We start from the raw sequence: 11,468 nt of genomic DNA, 5'->3' as shown, positions 1-11,468 counted from the left end.
TCCTCAGTATTCCCGGTTTTCCTGGTTGGTAGGCATGCTGGTTATCGCAAGAACATTCTCAGTAATGCATTTATTGTTCATTTGAGTTAAATAAATGATATATATATATATATATATATATATATACGTCTGCTATATCAGAATATTACGGCAGAACCCACCTCGCGATGGCTGCCGATGGTAATGCATTAGCATTGAATCACTATAGCGGCACAATGTATTGCCACTGTTGAAACAAGTTATGTATGAGGCATGTACTGCAGCAGGGCTCTTTTGCACTTCCTTAAAGACACTCGGTGCCATCTAGCTCTGCCTCCGCGATGTCTGCGCGTGGCCTCTGAAATGCATGCCACGCCTGTGCACGCGAATGCTAAGAAACGCCTCATGTGGGAACTGGGCTCCTCTCTCGCACTTCTTTCTGGTCATGCAGCACCATCTAGTAGCACTGCCGAGAAGTCTGTGCGTGGCCTGCATGACCGGAAGTGTGGTGTGCCGGTGCTTGCGAAAACTCAGAATTGTTCCCCTGCTTGCCGCACACTAAGTGGCACATACTCAGTGACCCAAGTTGGTAAAAGGTTCATTGAGAATGGCACATATCCAGTGCGTTCATGGTGCAGCTCGCTAAAGCATTAATTGGTGTGAAAGGCGTTCATTGAGCAGATCTTCGCGAGTGCTGCACACCGGGCTCACGGACACATGATATCCGACTCACTGTGCCGAACGTTGGGCATAAGCTCCCTTTTCTGATTACTTTATTTACGGCTTTCCTTTCGCACTTGGTCTGCACACCGCACTGCTCTCTGCTCCTTTTCCCTCTTCTCTCTCTCTAAAGCTCTCGCCACATCCAGCGCGCACCCGCTCAGTTCTCTCCCTTTTGAATAGCAATAAACTAGACCCTGTTACTGAAAAGACGTGTGTCCGTCTGGCTTACCATGGCTCTACAAATCTTTCTAGCTGTCTCGCAGCATGTGCATACATGCATTAGTATTCTAGGAACCATAATATCACACCAATTTCAAAAAAAATGTATTGCTTGTTTTTAATTGCTCACTTAATTAAAATACAAAACATCTTGAGAATATATGTTTACTAAACGTTTGACCGAGACCAAGATCGCTTTAGTTGTTTTCAGCTGTTTTGAAACACTTGCGGAAAATACTTTGTTTCACGGGATAGTAAGGCTAAAAGGACACAAACATGACAGGGCAAGCGACACCACCTTGCTTTACCTACACCAACTTGTGACTTTACATGGATTTTGACAGTGTTTGCAAGGTATAGTTTACCAAAATATATGGATTACATTCTGTTTTACATGAAGCAAGAAGGCCCGTGGCAATTTTCAGTAACTTTCCTTGTACGCACATAAATGGCTTAAGTATACAAAAATACAATAGGACGGATATGCAGGCTAGTTGGTATTTCATTCTCATAAAAAACTTAGTGTTTTGTAGAAGCTTCTTATGCAAATGCAAGGATACCCTTCCTAATTTCATATGTATTCCACAAGCTCAGAATCAGAGTCAGATGTGGTTTTCTTTAGGCATTAAATGCATTACAAGATTTGTGTATACAGAAGGAGGTCCCATAGACAGAGACTGAATTGGGACATCCTATGGGAGTGAATATAGAAAAATTAATTAAAGCAGCACACAGCAGTAGTGAACACAAAAAATAAAATACATCGCAGGCCAAGCAAAAAAGAAAGCACAGGAAAGCAAAAACAGCAGTAGCGAAAGCAAATAATAAAATACATCACAGGGAAAAAAAAGATAACATGCATTCTATATCGTACAATATTTTTATGGGGGCAAAGAATCTGAAAGATATTTTAGGCCGTCCATCCGCTCACAGCATGGGCCTGATGAACAAAAGTTTTGAACACACCATGCTGTGGCATGGTGACAAATGACAAAATTGGATGAGTGGCGTAAGTCGCAGCTATCCGCATTGAGTTACGCTGTCATCAGGCTATTCAGCCAGTCTCGCTAGCTAGGTTTGTGTGTTCAGGCTACATTTCATACTTTATGTGGATGTTTACTACTGGAAAAGGCACCTTTGTTCGCTGACAGTACGCTGTAACTAATCTCATCGAGAGTGTGCCTGGTGCTTCAATTTACCATGCAAAAAACTGGAACAAAAATGTAGTCGAGTTTCTAAAACCACGGAGGATGATGATTTATGTTTATATAGAAACTGCCGCGCATGGAAATTTACCGAAATTAAGGAAATTTTCAATAGTGTAGCAGCATAGCTGAGTAATTAAAGGAGAGTTAAGCTCATAGAGCAGTAGAAGTCGTTACAGAACACGTTGCTGAGAGCACAAGCAAAACAACATCGACTGCATGTGGTACAGACAGCCAGTTACAGCATGAAGTTAAGACAATATAAATAAAAAGTGGTATTTAAAGATCTCTTAATTATCACATTATATGTTGCTGTTGAACGAATGAATGATAAACAAACTTATTTATTTATTTTTATTTGTTTAGGTACCCTAAAGGCCCTGAAGGGCATTACATAAGGGGAGGGGAGTGCAATACAACATCATGGCGTCAAATATAGAAACACCTGAACAGACAAGAAGAAAAAGAAAGATGTGAGTTGGGTAAAAGGAAAACACCGTGGTATAAAGGAAGCTCAATGAAACATTCAGGATGCTATTCATACTTAAATTAGGCGCAACAAGAGAAATATTACACAATTGCAAATGCGCATATATAACAGGAACACTGAAATGAATCTCAGAATTGGTAAGCACTGTAGTATAATATAAAGGTTGAGGGATACATGTAAATATGCACGAGTAAACAGCAACAAAAAAAGACGTTATATATATTTCTAAGAGATGCATAAACGAGAAGGAAGGAAATTCACTGAGGGGCCCGTTTTTTTTTTTTTAGTCATATCATAAGAAGCCAACAAACACTGACACCAAGGACAACATAGGTAAATTACTAGTGCTTAATAAATGAAATAAAGAAACGTAAATTAATGGAAATGAAAGTGCATGAAAAAACAACTTGCCGCAGGTGGGGACCGAACCCACAACCTTCGTATTTCGCGAAGAGATGCATAGACAAAAAATAGCCGTTATTCATGGAGATGCTCCAGAATAACCCTTGGAAAACTAGCTGCATCAGTGCAAGTGACAGTGTTTTCTGGTAACGTGTTCCATTTGTTTGTGGATTGCACTAAAGGTGAGCATTGGTACTTCAGTGTACGAGCAAATATGGGTTGCACTTTGTGTTCATGATCCGGCCTGGACGAAATGCGATGTGCCGGCTTAATGTGATTGGTTGCAAATATTGACTCGCCGTAATATAAAGCATGAAAGAATGTTAAACGCAAATATTTGCGTCGGGTGTTCAGAGCAGAAATGTTTTATTTATTTATTTATTTATTTATTTATTTATTTATTTATTTATTTATTTATTTATTTCAGATGCTGTCAATCCCAGTGGGATTTTTACAGGTTGGGCATATATACTCACAAATAGCGACAAAAACGGGTTTACATAATTTCAAAAATGATATTTGCAATTCACACGAAGCAGATATACACATATGGCAGGAAATAAAACATGAATGATACAGTGCATTTCGCACAAAGGGGTGAAATTGCATAGGCAAATACAATGCTTGTACAGATTTTATTTTATACAACGACGTGAGTGGTGTGTTATTTCCGGCTAGCATAATCTAATTATTGCGCAACAGTTCTTCTACAAGGGCTACAAATTTCGGCAACGATGTGTTAGTGGTTATGCAGGGGTCCAGGCTATTCCATTCTCTTATTGCAAGAGGAAAGAACGACAATCTAAAGCAGTGCGAAATGCATATTCTTTAAGTGTTAGTGAATGCTTATGACGGGAAGGTCTGGTGTGCAGCTAGGGATATATACAACGAAGTATTTATTCGTAATGCATTGTGTATTAATTGGAACAATAATTTTAGTCTTGCTAGTTAGGCGCGGTTTCGCAGAGTAGGAATGCAAGCTTCTTTTAGCAGTTGGGTAGGTGAATCACTATTCTTGTATTTGTTAAAGATGAATCTAATTACCTTTCGCTGCACTCCTTCTAGTTTGTTAATAAGCTGTTGTGTATAAGGAAACCAAATTGTGATACCATATTCGAGAACTATTCGAGAACAACAGGCCTGGAGCGCGGCCTGACCCCGGTGACCAGAACCGGTAACGCACTCTCTCACCAGAGCAGGATTGGCCACCCTGGTGCAGTACTTGGCCACAACCTCCTATATGAACACAACAATCAAACCTCGGCCCTCAGTCCCCAGCAGCTGCGAAGCAACTGACCACGGCGGCGGTCAGACCTGCGACGCTGCAGAGGGTGCTAAGAATGCCTGGCTCCGGACAGGCCGCCATTGGAATATGAACCTGGCAACGTTTAACGCTAGAACGTTATCTAGTGAGGCGAGTCTAGCAGTGCTATTGGAGGAATTAGAGGGCAGTAAATGGGATATAATAGGGCTCAGTGAAGCTAGGAGGCCAAAAGAAGCATATACAGTGCTAAAAAGCGGGCACGTCTTGTGCTACCGGGGCTTAGCAGAGAGACGAGAACTAGGAGTCGGATTCCTGATTAATAAGAACATAGCTGGTAACATACAGGAATTCTATAGCATTAACGAGAGGGTGGCATGTCTTGTTGTGAAACTTAATAAGAGGTACAAAATGAAGGTTATACAGGTCTACGCCCCTACATCTAGTCATGATGACCAGGAAGTCGAAAGCTTCTATGAAGACGTGGAATCGGCGATGGGTAAAGTCAAAACAAAATACAGTATACTGATGGGCGATTTCAATGCCAGGGTAGGCAAGAAGCAGGCCGGAGACAAGTCAGTGGGGGAATATGGCATAGGCTCTAGGAATAGCAGAGGAGAGTTATTAGTAGAGTTTGCAGAACGGAATAATATGCGGATAATGAATACCTTTTTCCGCAAGCGGGTTAGCCGAAAGTGGACGTGGAGGAGCCCGAATGGTGAGACTAGAAATGAAATCGACTTTATACTCTGCGCGAACCCTGGCATCATACAAGATGTAGACGTGCTCGGCAAGGTGCGCTGCAGTGACCATAGGATGGTAAGAACTCGAATTAGCCTTGACTTGAGGAGGCAACCAATCAATGAGTTAGCGGTAAGAGGGAAACTAGAGGAATTCCGGATCAAGCTACAGAACAGGTATTCGGCTTTAACCCAGGAAGAGGACCATAGTGTTGAAGCAATGAACGACAATCTTATGGGCATCATTAAGGAGTGCGCAATAGAAGTCGGTGGTAACGCCGTTAAACAGGAAACCAGTAAGCTATCGCAGGAGACGAAAGATCTGATCAAGAAACGCCAATGTATGAAAGCCTCTAACCCTACAGCTAGAATAGAACTGGCAGAACTTTCTAAGTTAATCAACAAGCGTAAGACAGCGGACATAAGGAACTATAATATGGATAGAATTGAACAGGCTCTCAGGAACGGAGGAAGCCTAAATGCAGTAAAGAAGAAACTAGGAATAGGCAAGAATCAGATGTGTGCGTTAAGAGACAAAGCCGGCAATATCGTTACTAATATGGATGAGATAGTTCTAGTGGCTGAAGAGATTTATAGAGATTTATACAGTACCAGTAACACCCACGACGATAAGGTGAGAGAGAATAGTCTAGAGGAACTTGAAATCCCACAAGTAACACCGGAAGAGGTAAAGAACGCCTTGGGAGCTATGCAAAGGGGGAAGGCAGCTGGGGAGGATCAGGTAACAGCAGATTTGTTGAAGGATGGTGGGAACACTGTCCTAGAAAGGTTGGCCGCCCTATATACACAATGCCTCATGACCTCGAACGTACCGGAATCTTGGAAGAACGCTAACATAATCCTAATCCATAAGAAAGGGGACGCCAAAGACTTGAAACATTATAGACCGATCAGCTTACTGTCCGTTGCCTACAAAGTATTTACTAAGGTAATCGCAAATAGAATCAGGAATACATTAGACTTCTGTCAACCAAAGGACCAGGCAGGATTCCGTAAAGGCTACTCAACAATAGACCATATTCACACTATCAATCAGGTGATAGAGAAATGTGCGGAATATAACCAACCCTTATATATAGCCTTCATTGATTACGAAAAAAGCATTTGATTCAGTCGAAACCTCAGCAGTCATGGAGGCACTACGGAATCAGGGTGTAGATGAGCCATATGTAAAGATACTGGAAGCTATCTATAGCGGTTCCACAGCCACCGTAATCCTCCACAAAGAAAGCAACAAAATCCCAATAAAGAAAGGCGTCAGACAGGGAGATACGATATCTCCAATGCTATTCACAGCGTGTTTACAGGAGGTATTCAGAGACCTGGAGTGGGAAGAATTGGGGATAAAAGTTGATGGAGAATACCTTAGCAACTTGCGATTCGCTGATGATATTGCCTTGCTTAGTAACTCAGGAGACCAATTGCAATGCATGCTCACTGACCTGGAGAGGCAAAGCAGAAGGGTTGGTCTGAAAATTAATCTACAGAAAACTAAAGTAATGTTTAACAGTCTCGGAAGAGAACAGCAGTTTACGATAGGTAGCGAGGCACTGGAAGTTGTAAGGGAATACATCTACTTAGGGCAGGTAGTGACCACGGATCCGGATCATGAGACTGAAATAACCAGAAGAATAAGAATGGGCTGGGGTGCGTTTGGCAGGCATTCTCAAATCATGAACAGCAGGTTGCCACTATCCCTCAAGAGGAAAGTGTATAACAGCTGTGTCTTACCAGTACTCACCTACGGGGCAGAAACCTGGAGGCTTACGAAAAGGGTTCTGCTGAAATTGAGGACGACGCAACGAGCCATGGAAAGAAGAATGATAGGTGTAACGTTAAGGGATAAGAAAAGAGCAGATTGGGTGAGGGAACAAACGCGGGTAAATGACATCTTAGTTGAAATCAAGAAAAAGAAATGGGCATGGGCCGGACATGTAATGAGGAGGGAAGATAACCGATGGTCATTAAGGGTTACGGACTGGATTCCAAGGGAAGGAAAGCGTAGTAGGGGGCGGCTGAAAGTTAGGTGGGCGGATGACATTAAGACGTTTGCAGGGACAACATGGCCACAATTAGTAGATGACCGGGGTAGTTGGAGAAGTATGGGAGAGGCCTTTGCCCTGCAGTGGGCGTAACTAGGCTGATGATGATGATGATGATGATGATGATGATGATGATGATGATGATGATTCGAGAACTGGGCGAATAAATGCGTTGTATGATAGCAGTTTAATTTCCGGTGGCACAGCTCGAAGTCTTCTTCTGAGGAAGAACAGCCGTTTTAAAGCAGATGGTATGATACTGTTAATATGTGATTCCCATCTTAGGTCATGTGAAATGATCAAGCCAAGATATTAATGCTCATGAACTCGGGTAAGTGGTATGTTATTGATAGTGTATTCGAAGTCCGACCTATGTTTTTTGCGGGTGATAGATAAAAAGGCAGTTTTTTTTTATGTTAAATTCCATCTGCCACTTTTTACACCACTTCACTGCATCATGAAGGGCGCTGTTTAAATCAACGTGATCATTCATAGAGTTAATTTAATTATAAAGAATGCAGTCGTCGGCAAAAAACTTCATTTTAACTCGTATGTTAGAGGGCAAATCATGAATAAAAATAAGGAATAAAGTAGGAGCAAGGACGCACCCTTGAGGCACCCCCGATGTAACTGTTGCAATGGAAGAAATTTAATTGTTAACAACAACATACTGAAACCGGTTGGTTAAGTAATGTTCAATACAATTGACAATAGAACCGTTGCCTAAAGTTGTTTTCAGTTTACTGATTAGTTTTTGATGGGTTACTCTATCAAACGCCTTCGAAAAATCTAATGCTATTAAGTCGACTTGTTTTTGATTATCAATGCTTTGGGATAAGTCATGCGTTAATTCAAGTAATTGAGTTATGGTTGAAAGTCCCCGCCGGAAACCATGCTGGATAGGCGATAATATTTGTGCTTGCTCTAGATAGCTCGTGATATGCTTTAGTATGATATGCTCTAATAATTTTCCTACTGTGGACGTTAGCGATATTGGTCTGTAATTACCGACATCCCTTTTATTTCCTGCTTTATGAATGGGGATTACTTTCGCTATTTTCCATTCCTTTGCAAGGCTACATGTTGATAAGGATTTGTTAAATATTAGATGTAGATATTTCGCGTTGACTTCGGCATATCTTTGAAAAAAGTGTTGGGAATATTGTCCAGGCCGTTTCCTTTTTTTTGTGTCTATTGATAGTAATAAGTTGAGCACTCCTGTCTCAGTTATCGTTGGCATGTCTAGCGGTCTCTGGTTGTAGTGATTCACCTCCGGAATGCGACCATCGTCAGCAGTGAACACAGACTGGAAGTATGTATTTAAGGAATTCGCAAAATTTAACTTTTGTTCCTGAGAATTGAGAGTGTTGCTTTGTTTTTCGGGGCTAAGATACTTCCAAAGCTTTTCAGGGGAATGTTTTAAAAAGTTAGGAAGCGTAACTGAAAAGTAATGTGCTTTCGCTGTACTAATCTTTGCTTTCATTTCATTGGCAGCGCACGTGAGCTTACGTTTATGTTGAGGACCTTTTTTTGTTTTGAGCAATTTTCTTAGTCGCTTCACTTTGCACTTCGCATGAATGACATCACGCGTAATCCATGGGTTATTTCTATTTATTTGTTTGGTTTTTTGTTGGTATATAGTTATTGATGCAGTGGGATACAATAGCTTTAAACGTTTCCCATAATGCGTCTATATCAGTGTCTGAAGAATTAGCGAGTTCTTCAAATGACTGATACTACAAAATTAAGTAATGAACTATGCTTGAGTAGTCAGCTTTTGTAAAGTCTGGATAAATGTTGATTGAAATGAAACTATTGTGGCCGCATGATTCTCACTTATGAGCAAAATTCCTGCGCATGAACGTACGAGCTAGTGGGACACAATCGCGCAATTTACTGATGACCACTGGACGGATATCAGCATTTGTCGCATAACAGTGGCGTAGTCAGAAGTTTATTTCGGGGGTAGGGGGGGGGCGTTCTCTGCCGACAACTACCACTCCTCATGCTCCTTCACCTCTCTCTATATATATATATGTGTGTGTGTGTGTGTGTGTGTGTGTGTGTGTGTGTGCGCGCGTGCGTGTGTGTGTGTGTGTGTGTGTGTGTGTGTGTGTGTGTGTGTGTGTGTGTGTGTGTGTGTGTGTGTGTGTGTGTGTGTGTGTGTGTGTGTGTGTGTGTGTGTGTGTGTGTGTGTGTGTGTGTGTGTGTGTGTGTGTGTGTGTGTGTGTGTGTGTGTGTGTGTGTGTGTGTGTGTGTGTGTGTGTGTGTGTGTGTGTGTGTGTGTGTGTGTGTGTGTGTGTGTGTGTGTGTGTGTGTGCGTGCGTGCGCGCGCGCGCGTGTGTGTGTGGACGTTGCACACCATGCGAAGACAAACACCTAGCACTCCCTGGACAGGAATGTTTTAACAATGAGAATGCACGCTTTGCAGCCACTTTGCATCAAAATATGCTATCATCCATATGCTATTTTTAAAAATGATATTAAAAAAACTAAAATTTTGTTTACGAATTGATGTATGTCAGTAACCTAGCTGGTACATGACTTTGAAAAACAAACAGCGCTAAAAACAGGGCCATACAATAACAAGACAGTGCACTATATTGTGTGTCTTATCGTTTGCAGGCCAGACTTGTTGCAGCCCAGGTAGCAGTGGAGACCACTGTTGTTTTCCAGTCAAATTTTCTAGTCAGTGGTACAGCCACGGCTATCTATGGGAGAGAGCGGGCACTATTTTGCAAGTTGCCTATCACTCAGTCGGGCTTTCGGCATTGTGGACATGCTATATCACTCTATATTTAAGAATACAGGAACGAGCTCTGCGCCAGAACTTCAGTAATATCATATGATTCAAGTTTCACTTACTTTGGTGACTTGCTGTCCGACTTGTTTGGAAATAACTTGCAATCATGGTATTGTAGTCATCACACGACCCATATTGTTATGTGATCACACTCGGCAACTGATGAGGCAGACAGTTCGAAGCACGGCTGCTTCCTGTTTAGAAGCCTTTGTGAAAATTATGGCATCTGTTGTTCACAGTAAAATAAGGGCCAGTAGCTCAGAGATTTGAAAGCATCGTGTCTCCTGAAACCCATCTATTCTGAAAATACGGAGACATTTAGTTAGGATGGGCTTTCCGCAGCAAGCAGCACGGGTTACGACGGGGTATAGGTGAGCCTCAGCTAAGCGACTACTGGCTGTCTGGTGTTGAGCATTCGGGCAGTGACGAGATGCTCTCCCTGTCGATAATTATCTGCCAACTTCGCTTTTGATGCCTTTTATGTGCATCCTCCCTCCTCGTATTCATCACTCCACTCCCTTTCTTAGCATTCTTTTCCATTAGTCACTGTCACACTTTTCAACATTCACCGGTTTGTTGAACTGTGCGGCGGCCGCTAACATTCCTATATTTCTGTTTCTGCGTGGGCATTGAAGCCGTTCACCTACCTGCCTTCCCACCTGTTTGTTGGGGCAGTTTCTTAGCTTCCTTGGTCCCTACCCCGTCCTGGTTGGTATATTTTGCCGTGGGCAAACCAGCATTTTGTAGGTCTTTCTTTCTTGTTCTGATTTAAAGCGAATCTTCTTAATGCAAAGCTTTTTCTGCCTTTTCCTTTGACTTTTCCGCTGCTGTTGCTGTTGTGGCTGTCTTGTGCACCACATCAGGGGTGGTTCAGAGCATGCATATACACGGAAGGAGCGTGGCTGAGAGGGAAGGAGACACGAGAAACTCGTTTGGACTTTTGCACCGTGTCAAATGTGCACAATGCCCTCTGGAGCTCCCTGGGCGTCGATCACCACATTAGTCTCTTGACAGCTGTAATTATCCGTGACCCCGCTCCTCCCCGGCAAAAGCACTGCAGAAATTGCATTGCTTATCTTTCTACTATACCCAAGTCCAGAGGGAAGCTAGATAGAATGGTAGAGAAAACGGGGGGGGGGGGGGGGGGGGAGCCAGATAATGGGTAGAATCAACACAGTCGTGAAACGAGTGAATAACAGCCTGGCCACAACTCTTCGCTCGCAGTCCCCATACACAAGGAGGGGGGAGGGGATAGGGAAAAGGTGGCGTGAGAAGGCAAGGAAACACTACTACTATAGACATGACAGTGGTTGCGGGGAAACTGGATAAACTTAAGTTCAAGGTAGTGACATGAAAACCCCCTCCCCCTTCGGACCGCCCATGGAGGAAGGAAACTCAGAAGCCCTGACGTCACTCTTTGTGAAGCTAAAGTGAAACCGGAAGCTGGCGTTGCTCATGGCGTTGCTCCGCCTATCGGGCCAGGTCTCCCCTCTTGTTTACATTTCTCGATTTTCTCGCTAAACCAGGCCGCGCTGCGCGCAAACGGGCTGCTCGGACGCGCGCGCTCCCCAGCAATACTAAGC

This window comes from Dermacentor andersoni, chromosome 3, assembly GCF_023375885.2.
Source record: "Dermacentor andersoni chromosome 3, qqDerAnde1_hic_scaffold, whole genome shotgun sequence".
NCBI classification, from domain to species: Eukaryota; Metazoa; Arthropoda; class Arachnida; order Ixodida; family Ixodidae; genus Dermacentor; species Dermacentor andersoni.
This window is presented reverse-complemented; position numbering follows the sequence as displayed.